The following is a 13,097-nucleotide window of genomic DNA, read 5'->3' on the forward strand; positions in this document are numbered from 1 at the left end:
GTAATATGCTGAAAATGTTGCTTTTTTCTTCCATCTTCAATACTAAAATGGCTACAGAAAAATCACCAATTTTGATAAGTTTTTTTAAAAAATGCACGCTGATATGACAGCTGTCACAATACAATCTGACAAAATTGTTTCGATTGAAGTTAAAGACAACTAAGCCCTATCAGAGCCATCTGAGGGAAAAAAATCGAATGAAGTTTTTGGCCAACCCAATATGTTGCTGTGTTTGGTGCAGACAGATCTGTGTACCGATGGTGACTAAACAGACTTGATTGCAAATAGTCTGTTGTTCATCCCCTGAGAAAAGATCTGTTACAAGGGGAACTTCTTGCTTCTAATTTCATACGGTTAAGACAAATTAATCACCTGATGACTGTGGAAAATATAAAGAAATTTGAGTACACCTTGGATAAAGAAAGGGTTTGGAGTAAGCAGACCTGAGTTCTATTTCTGGTAGTACTAATTAGCCTTGTGACTTTAGGCAAGTCTTTCCCGATCACAGTTTCTTCCTCTGTAAAGTGATAAGGGACTTGATGGTTTAACATCCTTCTATCCCTAAAATTATTTAATTCTAATACACTGTAATTTCGGGACGTCCCTGGTGGTCCAGTGGGTAAGACTCTGTGTTCCCAATGCAGGCGGCCTGGGTTCGACCCCTGGTCAGGGAACTAGATCCCACATGCATGCTGCAACTAAGAGTTTGCATGCCACAGTGAAGATCCTGCATGCCGCAACTAAGACCCAGCACAGCCAAAATAAATAAAAACAAAACAAAACAAAAACAACTAAACAAACAAACACTGTAATTTCTAAAATATTAGGACCAGTGAAGGAAATACTCATGGCTTAGCTCATTCTAAGGATAATTTGAAGTAATTTACTGATACACATATAATACCATCGTGTGTGTGTTTCTAGAGAGAGTGCATTTAGGAGTTGTCCAGAAAAACACCAAAGAAGCTGGTCAGTAATAATGATCACTGGGGAGTGGGGAACTGGATGCCTGGTGGGAAGGATACCTTCTATTCAGCGTATTTTCTTTTGTAATCTTTGATTTTTATAGTGTGTGCTTGATTATCTACCCAATAAGGACAAATAAATTTTAATATATAACATACACATAAAGAAGTCAGTAAAGGGAAAGTAAGGGTCTTATGGTAAGAGAGAGGCACGGGGATGGTAGTGCAGTCCATTAGATCCTATGCAGTTATTTAAAGAAGACTGTATATTGAGCTCTCAAGTTATATTAGCTGAAGGTTCCAAGAGATTCACTTGACTTACAAGATATAAACCATCATCAGTAGTGAGAAACAGCCTTTCCTGGCACTGTGGTTTGAGGCATTTTCCTCTTAAATGGGATATTGTGTGATATGGTGAACGTTTTCAATAGAACCTCTACAGTCATACTGTAATGCAGTATCTCAAATGGGGGTCCTTGGATATATTTTGAAGAGAAGTTTCTCTGAGTAGACTCTAATAGTTTTTAAAATTTCAGTAACCTGAACTATAAGCATATGAATGACTGCCCACCTTGTAACTGAGTATTGCCACACAATTTCAGTGCCCATGTTTGTGTGTGTGTTTAGGATCATTGGTTATCTGCGTCTTTATTTGTAAGTAAGTAGTTTGTGGGACTAGTCAGTGGAAGGCCAAGTAGTGCTGGGCACGCTGGGCAACTTGTTTGCGGTTGTTTGAATGGGAAAGTGATGGGAGAATTAGTATTATATGACATATGTGTTTAGGCATGCCAAGCTTAAAAAAAAAACAAAACTGTTGTAGTAGGTGATGCAATAGCCGTGTTGTGAGTGGTGATTTAATTTCAGCATTAAATCTATTGTTATCTATTAATATTGTTAATTTGAATCTTATTGGTTTTATATTTTTATGTAAGTTTATTTTGGTTTTATAGCTGTATAATAGCACAGTGTTATGTTTATATTTATTCATTAATAAAAATTTTTTAATTAGCATTGAAGGTGTGTTAAAATTTTTGTTTCCTTTAAAAGGTAATTTGTATCTCTCAAATTTGAGAAATCCTGCAGTAGTGATTACAGCTTTGCTTATTCTAAGCAGAGTCCACAGATGCCCAAATAAGAGGCAGTTTTCTACTGATCATTTCTCATAATTGAATTTTGTTGAATTAGGAAAAAACTTTGAAATCATGAGTACAGTTGCTGATTAATGACACATCCAACTTACTTTGAAAATAAAGAAGGCTGAAGACAGCGGTGGTGCCTTGAATAGGTGGTGACTCCATCTCTGTTTACATGGAGCAACTGCAGGCAGGACTGAGATGGTTATCAAGAAAAAGTTCACCTGCTCTAACGCACGAATGAATGGACAGACCAGGCTCCAACCTGCTCAGTTGAAGAGAGCATGACTTGAATGAGTTTAGTCTGAAAAAAATGTCAAAGTTGAAGTACCTGGTTATTTATTTTAGCTATAGAAAGATATCACTAATCTGCCTAATTTCAAAGAGCATAGTTTTCTGCTGAGTCCTCTAATAAGGACAACTCTTTTGGAAAAGGTTACTCTAGAAAACAGAATTGTACTATTTTAAAAAATTGTTGGATATTAACTTCCTGCTCAAAGTGATTTTGATTTTATTTTTTATTATTTAAAAAAAATATATATTTATTTATTTGGCTGTGCCGGATCTTAGTTGCGTCATGTGGGATCTAGTTCCCTGACCAGGGATCGAATCCGGGCCCCCTGCATTGGGAACGTGGAGTCTTAGCCACTGGACCACCAGGGAAGTCCCTCATTTTGATTTTAAAATTGTTGATATGAAGCCATTTTTTCTGTTAGTAGCTTAGAAGAATCACTTTTCTGTTAAGGTAATTGTTCTTGACATCAAAACAATATTTATCAGCACAGAAGAGATAACTACTTTTTCTGTCTTCTACATTTCAAATAATTATAGTAGAATTTTAAAAGAAGGGTGTAAGGTTTTATATTCTCTGCAGTGTTATCTGATCTGGCAGGAGTCTGTTGAATCCTACCCTGTTATCTTAGGGCTGTAGACACCATTTATCAGATTAAGGAAGTTCCCCTCCATTCCTTGTTGCAAAGAGTTTTTAATGAGTGGATGTTGAATTATATCCCATGCTTTTTCTGCATCTATTGATATTCATATGCTATTTCTTTAATCTGTCAGTATAATAAATTACATTAATCAACTTTCCATGAGAAAATGCTGTTTTATTCTTTTGAGCTCATTTTATATAATTTTTATTGTAAAATATACATAACAAAATTTACCATTTTTACTATTTTTAAACGTACAGTTCAGTGTACATTCATATTGATTGTTGTGATATCATCACCACCATCCATCTCCAGGACTTTTTCACCATCCCCAACTGGAACTCTTAAACAGGACATTCCTGTTTCTACCTCCCTCTAGCCCCTGGCAACTACCTCTCATTAATTAGAAAGGTAGCTTTTAAATGAAACACAATTTGGTCATGGTGTGTACCATATTATCTTTTTATCTTATACATTGATGGCATCAGATTACTAATATTTTGGTTGGAATTTCTTCAGTAACAGTTCAGACTATTTTCTAATTTCCATTGTGGTTTTATTCTTTGATCCGTGGGTTATTTATAAGTGTGTCTTTTAATTTTCAACTGTGAGGTTTTTTAATATTGGCTTATAGATTTAATTGCATTGTAGTTAAAGAATATGGCCTATATGATTTTAGTCCTTTGGAAATTAGTATTTATTTGCTGTTTGGCCAAGTATATTCTTCACTGAGATTACACATTGTTAATGTTAAATTGTTAACATTTTACCATAATTGCTTTATCTTTGTCACTATATCCATGTAGCTATACAGTTTTTCTGAATCATTTGAGAAGTAAATTGCAGACAGAAGGCTCTGTAACCTCTTAATCAGTATGTATATCCTCAAAACAAGGATACTCTTCTGTTTAACCACAGCACACTCATTAATATCAGGAAATAAATATTGATATAATACTGCTAATTCACAGACACCACACAGATTTCGCTGATTTTCCAGTTATGTTCTTTACAGTAAAAACAAACAAACAAAAAACCCAAAAGATAACAAAAACCCAACTCCCCCCTCCAAAAACAAAAGCAGAAAAACCTCTTCCTTTCCCTCTTATATTTCTAATTCAGAGACCATCCAGGACCATACATTGCATTTAGTTTTCGTGTCTCTTCAGTTAAAGTTAGTTCAGAAGTGTTTTGCACTTCCTAGTAAGTAAACATTATACATTTTGTGAGATGATACTTTGAGGCTATATTAATAGTTCATTTCTCATCAACTTTTTACCTACTAGTTTTAACATCTATTGATGATTTGTGCCTGAGTCAGTTATTACTATAGTGGTTACCAGATGGTAAAATTTTTAAAATTTCATCATTCCTTCTGTGTTCATCATTTGGCATTTCACTGTAAGAAAAAGTTTTCTCTCCCCCTTTTTTTCTTTGTATTTATTTATGTATTTATTTATTTATATATTTGCCATGCTGCGTGGCATGCAGGATGTTAGTTCCCTGACCAGGGATCGAACCCGTGCCCCCTGCAGTGGAAGTGCGGAGTCTGTTTTTTGTTTTTTGTTTTTTTGTAATAAACTTGTTTATTTATTTTTGACTGCGTTGGGTCTTCACTGCTGCGCACGGGCTTTCTGTAGTTGCAGCGAGCTGAGGCTACTCTTCATTGAGGTGCGGTGGCTTCTCATTGCGGAGCATGGGCTCTAGGCGCACGGGCTTCAGTAGTTGTGCCACGCAGGTTCAGTAGTTGCGGCTCGCAGGCTCTAGAGCTCAGCCTCAGTAGTTGTGGCGCACGGGCTTAGTTGCTCTGTGGCATGTAGGATCTTCCCGGACCAGGGATTGAACCCGTGTCCTCTGCACTGGCAGGCAGATTCTTAACCACTGCACCACCTGGGAAGTCCCAAAGTGCAGTCTTAACCACTGGACCATCAAGTGGTTCCTTTTTTCTTTTTTAAAGTCATTTAAACATATTAGCATGAACTCCTGGATTCCTGTGTTATTCATTTATCATTTATTTTGATGCTCGAATTGTCCCAGATTTGGCCATAGGAACCCTTTCAGGCTGGCTCCTGTGCCCTTTTTTCATGTCCCCATCATTCTTTGATCACTTACTTTTCTTAACTTTTTTGCACAGTGAGATTTTCCATGCTCATCTTGTACTTTCACTGCACCAGTTGTGGAATCAACCATTTCATCAAGGAACTCTGGTTCAGACCTTTTATTAGGGGCTATATTTAGAAAACAAGATCTGAATACCAGATATGTTCTTTTCTTCTGGGGTATCATTGCTTTTAGGCTCTATTAGAGGCCAGAGGTAGGATATTGTTTTAAAATGTATCTGGGATTTAATTTATAAGTACGACTGAGTGATGGCATGAAGAGGTCAATGCCATTGAAGGAAGTTTATTACTCATAGTTCCTCAGACGCAGGAGGCACCATGCTATGCAGGGCCACATGGGAGAAGCACTAGGGTCAATCAGGAGGCAGAAGGAATGAGGGGAAAATATGGATGATGGCCTTTATCATCGTGGTGGTGGGAAGTTGTTAGGTGGAAATTTTCCCTATTGGGCAGGAAGTGAAACACAGATGCTGGGGTTTGTGGTTGGAGGGTTTGTAATAATTTATACATATACATACACATGTATACACAAAACATACACAAACATCAATATATGCCTATAAATATTGAAGGCCATGATTTCACACTGATATGTTTAGTTCTGTTTCAGTACCACAGGATTTTTTCTAGTGTTTCCCCTTTCTGAATTTGTACCTCCTTTCTCTGACATTTAGAATCTAGCTTTCCATCTTTTTTACTCCAGCCCCATTGTGGGCTATCTCATTGACCCCAGCCCCACTGAAAGTGCTGGCTGAGCACCCCCATCTAGTTCCATGAGTCACTTTAATATACAGAAAATTCTCACTTTGCATAGTTCCAATATGCATAAATTTCTAACATGGTTTAACTGAATGACACTGGTCCCCAAATAACAGTTAATATAACTAAATATAACTTGTAATCAGGAATAGCTTCTCCAAAAAATTTAAAATTTACTCTGACCCTGTAATAGCTGATTAGTACCTCCCCTAGACAGTATTCAATTGAAGGTAGCCTTTTTTTATTTTTTAAAGGAAAATTACAGTCTCTGCATTGCCCTCAGCTTAACTTTACACAGCTCTGCATTTCCCTCTGTCAGTTCCTCTTGGAATGGTGGGTGGGTAGCGGAAGAGAGGATATGTACAAAAATGTATTTTTAGTTCTTTTGAACAGAGGGGTTGCTCCAGCCATTGCTATTGATGACAGGAAGTATATTTATAGCTCCAGGGAAGCAGGGTCCTGGTTTAAGAAAACCTGGGAGGCTGTACTTAATATATTTCATTAAAGCTCATTTGCACTTCGTAGGAAGTGAAGTTGAAATGAATGGACCTGTAACTTATCTTATGAAGTACAGTTATTTTCATAAGTATATTCAATCTGCTCCTGAATTTGGAAAAACCTTCCATTTTGAAATTTCACAATTGGTAGCACCTAAAACAAAGGACACCTCTAGAGTATATGGGATGTGTGTGGACAGTTCAGATGGTGGCATGCAGTTGTACAGTTGAGGGGTTACCAAATACTGGTCCCAATTAGATGTTATTTATGAAGTTCTACTGGTAGAGCTTCTGTTGTGATTTTCTTTTAAAGTCTGAAATGAAAATAATTGTTTATGGGTCATAAGATAGTCTCTGTAAAACCAATTTGGGGTTTTCCACTAGGCACCATATAACTTTCTCACACGTTTGATTGGGACAGGACTTTTGCCATTGATTATCATGTGCAATGAACACATTAAACACAAGTTAAATTATTCTGAAGCCTTTTCTCTTTTTTTCCCCACTTTTTCTTAATTGAGAGAAGCAAAGAGTTGGTTTCCAAGGATACGTCTTCTCTCTTACACGGGTCTCAGATTGATGTAGTCATGGAAACCAGGCAGTAAACTCATTCTTGGCAGCTGCCACCACTGGTCTGATCCTTTCTTTTAAAGGCATGAGATTCTTTAATAATTCATTTTGGGAAGGTTGGGGCCAGATGATTCCAGGTCATCCCAGAGGGGTTGTTGGGAATGCTGTTAAATAGATGTGATTCGGTTAAGTATGAAGAGCTTGCTAAACAAAACTGCAGTGATTTAACTAAAGATTTTATGCCTAATTTAAACAGGAATTTAAAATACAGAATTATTAACGTTTAGTCCTTTTTAAGAATATTTTAAAACATTCCTAAGTATAATTTGAAGATTTTATTTTTTGTTTTTAACTTTATGAATTTAAAATGTTAAGAATTGTAGATACGCTGACCTTTATTTAGCACAATGAAGGTTTTCAACTGGCCCACTAAAGGCTATCCACTGATGAAATAAAAATATGAAATAATGTGCTCTTTAAAATATTTTTTTGTGGATTCTGAAGCCTTGGTTCAAATTCCATCTTAGATATGTAACCTTGGGCAAGTTACTTAACCTTTCTGTGCCTCAGTTTCCTCTCTGCAAAATGGGGCATAATAACATCCACTTCATAGGGTTGTGGTGAGGAGTAAATGAGCTAAATTATGTAACACACCTAACTTACCAGGAGCATTCAGCAAATGTTGGTCATTCCATTTATACATAAGGAATAGAATTATTGGTGAGGTTGTAAAGGCTGAAAAATAACTAAATTCAGAGAAGGTTTGTACTGAATTCATTTATGAAAGACTTTTAAAGGAAGGAAGATATCTTTTTTAAAAAAAATTTATTTTATTTTTGGCTGCATTGGGTCTTCGTTGCCGCGCAAGGGCTTTCTCTAGTTGCGGCGAGCGGGGGCTACTCTTTGTTGCAGTGCGCGAGCTTCTCACTGCGGTGTCTTCTCGTTGCGGAGCACGGGCTCTAGGTGTGCGGGCTTCAGTAGTTGTGGCGTGTGGGCTCTAGCGTGCGGGCTAAGTAGCTGTGGTGCATGGACTTGGTTGCTCCGCGGCATGTGGGATCTTCCTGGACCAGGGCTCAAACCTGTGGCCCCTGCATTGGCAGGCGGATTCTTAACCACTGTGCCACCAGGGAAGTCCCAAGATATCTTTTTTGACGTGTACTATTTTTTAGATTAACAAGGGTGGTGGAGGATTTAGAATCTCCTCCCTATCCCAAATGAATAAACCATCTGTTTTCTTCTCCCTTTTAAAGATTTAGTATTGGGTTTACACAACTTAGCAAGATATTTGTCAGTTTGGGAAACAGTAATTGTTTGATCGATTGCTACATACTAGGTAGGTACTTAGATTTCAAAGGTGAATGAGGCGCATCCTGTTTTGGAGGGGTATGAATGGAGAAGGGTGAAGAAGTGAGAATGACCTATTGTTACAAAACTTAATTCTTTATAAATTGTGTTAAATGCTACACTAGCAGAATTTTAAATTAAAAAAAAATGATACGGTGATAGGAGAGAGCACAAATTAACTTAATAAGAAATATGCAAAACTAATATGAAAAAACTAAAGCTTCACTGAAGGATTTTTTAAAAGATACAAATAAATTCAATATTTATGCTCTGTTCCTCAATGTGAGAGACCTAAATATTATAAAGATATTATATAGATGTCAGTGCTCCCCAAGTTATTCTACAGATTTAATGCAAATTGTTTGTAAACCCAGTGAGGTGAGCCTTTTCGAGATCTTGACAAATGACATATACAGTTCATTTGGAAGAGTGAATGCGGTAGATGAAAAATTTTGAAAAACTTTGAAGAAGAACAATAATTGGAGGGCAGTAGAAGTGGGGAGGGTATGTGACACTTGACCCTCCAGATGGTACCGTATACCAGGAAGTTAAAGGTGTCTAAGACAGTTTGGCATTTGTGTTAGAATAGACAAAACAAGTATTTAGAGCAGAATAGTAAGTTCAGAAACAGACCTGGATATGTGGGGAATTTAGAATGTGATAAAAATAACACATAAAAATCAGGGAGAGGACTTCCCTGGTAGCACAGTGGTTGAGAATCCACCTGCCAATGCAGGGGACACGGTTCAAGCCCTGGTCTGGGAGGATCCCACATGTGGTGGAGCAAGTAAGCCCGTGCGCCACAACTACTGAGCCTGCGCTCTAGAGCCTGCGAGCCACAACTACTGAGCCCTCGTGCCACAACTACTGAAGCCCGCGTGCCTAGAGCCTGTGCTCCGCAACAAGAGAAGCCACTGCAATGAGAGGCCCGTGCGCTGCAATGAAGAGTAGACCCCGCTCACTGCAACTAGAGAAAGCCTGCGTGCAGCAACAAGGACCCAACACAGCCAAAAATAAATAAATAAATAAATTTATTAAAAAAAAAAAAAATCAGGGAGAAAAGGATGGAGTATTCAATAAATGGTCCTGCCACAGTAGGCTGTTTTGGGGGAAAATACATAAAGATTACTAATTTAGACTATGCTCAAATAATCATGAGATTACAGAGTATGCTTAACCAGATTACTGAATTAACCACACTTTTTTTTTTTTGGCTGTGCCACGCGGCATGCAGGATCTTAATTCCCCAACCCCAGGGATTGAACCCGTGCTGCCTGTAGTGGAAGTGTAGAGTCCTAACCACTGGACCGCCAGGGAATTGCAAACCACACTTTGCATTCTTTAGAATGTGCTGAATGATTCTTAAAATGATCTGAACACTGATGGCTAACAGACTACTCTCTAGTATACCTTGCCTTCTGCAATCACTAGTTGAATTTATACTTTCAGGGGTCAGTATGTTCTAAACCTGCTTTTATGCCAATTATACTTATTGTAATTTTGTAACCTAATTAAGTATTAATTAAACCAAGGAAATATGTAAAAATAGTTGTTTTTAAGAAAGAAAGTTAAGTTGAAGATCCTGAAAGGATTGGATAAATATAAGTCCCTCCCTTCCAGGTTACTTTCTTACTAGTTTTGGGCATGAACACTTTAAAAGATTAAAGGAAAGAAACCATAAAAATCTTATTAAAGGTTCTGTGCCCATTTGTCTCACAGTTGTCTAAGTTTTTGTTCCACGCTAAAGAAATTGAAATTTGAAATCATCAGTATGTATTATGGATATGATGATCTATGCAAGAAACATTAATTAGCATATCTGTACTTAAAGAAGATGCCTTGGTATTCTACCAAAATATTGGCAGATGAATGTACATGTATTTTTTAAGTAAAAATCAAATATTTAAGTTACATACATATATATATTTTTTGATTATCTGATTTACTGTATTTTTTCATGTAACCAACCAGGCCCGGGTCCTATTTTTGTTGGGTAAAAGTTTTTACCATTCCCTGGAGGAAGTAAGAGGTGATGCTTTTATGTGCTTAGGCTAAAGAAAACCCTTTCTCCAAAGCAAGGTAATTAGACAATTTCTGTAAAGGACCAAAGAGTATATATTTTAGACTTCGCAGTCCAAAAATCAAAATTGAGGCTCTTTTGTAGGTACTTTATAACAAGAAAGAAAACACATTTCCACAAATTTATTATTGATGAAATTCAAATATGATAATAGTAATAATAATTATTTTTATTACTGAGTACAACTTTTTGTAATACAGGTACACTAATGAGAAAAATGGACTTCTCTTTTAGGTGATACATTTTGCTTAATTGGGGTTCAGAGTTACTGTTTCCTGTCATCAAAATTGATTGCAAATGTTCATCTGTTAATGCTGATCTGTAATGAGATTTTACATATTTCATCTTTGGAAATATCTTCACACAGATGTACAGCCAAATATTGGTGTCAGCCCACAGCATATGATTTTAATTGAACATATTAATCAATTGGGAAACATTTATAGAATTACATTAGATTTTTCTCTTAGTATTTGCCTTTTAGCATATCATTACATTGTAGATTAATTACTTCCAGTTGAAGGTTAGGTGTAAGTGCCATAATTGCACTGTTAAATAGATTTTGAAAGATGGAAATTTTCTTTGCACTTGCATTGACGTCCTAAAAATGCTTCCAGAATTATAGTTTGAGCTAAAAATATATATCCACTGCAAATTTGAGAATTGAGATCTCACTTTTTGTTTTAAATTTGACAGCAGCTTGACATTACTAGCTTTTGTGTAAATGAATTAACTGCAGTTTAAGTTTCACATGTAAGTCCAGTTCTGCCCTATAATGTTAGGTTGAATTTATTAAATAGTATAAAATCTGCAGCAAAAGCTAAGTTTCATTTGTGATCATAGTAATAATAGTGACTGAAAACGGTCTTATTGTTCTGAAACTTCAATCTCAGCCCTGAGCTTTAAAAAATATATATCACAGTAAAACTTTACAGCTGCTAAGCCATCAAACTGCTGCGTGGGCAGGCAAGACAGGTTATTCTGCTTCTGCTGCTGACAGTGGTTTAGCCCATGACAGTGAATGAAGTTTACCATTGACACTATTGGTTCAGTACCATGATAAATTCAAATATTTTCCACAGTACCTGCTGATGAAAAATAATAAACAACCACCTTATATCTTCACAAGCTTCGTAAGTTCCAACTAAGCCTTTTTCTACTCCATATATATTTTTATAAACATCATCAATTATAACTCATCTTAGCAGATTCTACTTCAAGTTGTTCTAAATTAGTATTTTCTCAGCTTCTGGCCACACAGACTATTCATAGAAGCTAATTCTTCAAATACTTTAAACTTGGCATTGACTCCTTGAGTAAACAACAGCAACTGAGCAGTATTAGTAACATCTAACTCATCAAGGGACAGGGGAATCAACTTGAAATCATTTGCCTTTTTTAAAAAATAGATTATTAATTTTATTCCCATTGTCCTCAACTTTTGGAGCAGCTGGTTTTGCTGAAAGGCTAATAATAGTCTTAAGTTTATTTTCTCTGAATACAGTTCTTGAGCTCCTGCAGTCAAGCATTATTTTATTTAATTTTAATTTTTATTTTTGGCCACCCCACATGGCTTGCGGGATCTTAGTTCCCTGACCAGGGATCGAACCCAGGCCCCCAGGAGTGGAAGTACAGAGTCCTAACCAGTGAACCGCCAGGGAACTCCCAGCATGATTTTATCAACTCAGAATTGGCAAATTACTTTCCTTGCTTGGCTAACAAATGAGCTTCTTGTAAACTTACTTTGGTTGCAGCCTCATTTTTTTTCCTTCTCTCCCTCCCTTTCTTCCTTCCAGAAATTCTGCTGTGATGAGATATTCCACTTCAAATTTTCAACTTTTTCTGACCATTGCTTTCCTGTGAATTGGGAATATTGAGATGACTACTTAGTCTGGTAATGTTGATGTATATTGAATTTTTCTAGCACAGCTGTAGTGTCATTGCATAATAAACACAATGCTTTCCCATCTGACTTGATAACAAAATAATCCACACTCTCCACTGTGCCTTAAAAGCATGACAAAGTCCACTTTTCTCTTTTCTTGTTTTGACTTGATGGCTATGCACTGGTTAAAAAAAAAACCCAAAAAACTATCACAGTATGCCAGTATGCATGTGTGGCACTCAAAAGCTGTTGACTTGCAACTTCATCACTGCGATGTGTGGTACACTGAGCAGCAGTGCAAAGCTCTGTGAGTACAACATATACAGGGAGCCACTCGATTCTGCCGTTGTAATGTTGAAGCCAGCCATACATAGCCAATACATCAATGAATGAGTACCACTGTGTTTGATATTATTTGTGGACACTGGAGTTTGAATTTCATATAATTTTCGTATCATGAAATATTATTCTTTTTATTTTTTCCAACCATTAAAAAATGTAAAATTGTTTCTTAGCTTGCAGGTCTTACTAAAATCAGATGATTTGCTCACCTCTATTTAGGGTAAAGCATTACACAAGGCCCAAATCAAGAAGGAAAAGATTGCATAAAATTTGACTGCTTAAAAAGCTAATATAAACAAAACTAAAATATAAACTGCAAATTGGGGGAAAAAATATTTGCAACCATATGTCAGGAAAAGGTTAATATCATCCTAATATGAGAGAGTACCTACAGATAAGAAACAGACCAATATCCTGTTAGAAAAATGGGCAAAGACAATTCATCAAATAAATACAAATGTCAGTAA

General features: G+C 36.5%; 1 protein-coding gene across 3 annotated transcripts in view; it reads left to right on the forward strand.

Moving 5' to 3' along the window:
- PTPRA (protein tyrosine phosphatase receptor type A) overlaps positions 1-13,097 on the forward strand; it is a 185,449-nt gene that overhangs the window by 16,299 nt on the left and 156,053 nt on the right. The window contains exon 2 of one of the 3 annotated variants that reach the window (XM_059895993.1): positions 12,200-12,297. The exons of the other annotated variants lie outside the window; for them this stretch is intronic. The gene's annotated coding sequence lies outside the window, so the exon portion shown is untranslated. The remainder of the gene's footprint in view (positions 1-12,199; positions 12,298-13,097) is intronic. 3 annotated transcript variants of the gene reach the window in all.

This window comes from Balaenoptera ricei, chromosome 15 (assembly GCF_028023285.1).
Source record: "Balaenoptera ricei isolate mBalRic1 chromosome 15, mBalRic1.hap2, whole genome shotgun sequence".
In the NCBI taxonomy this organism is placed as follows: Eukaryota; Metazoa; Chordata; class Mammalia; order Artiodactyla; family Balaenopteridae; genus Balaenoptera; species Balaenoptera ricei.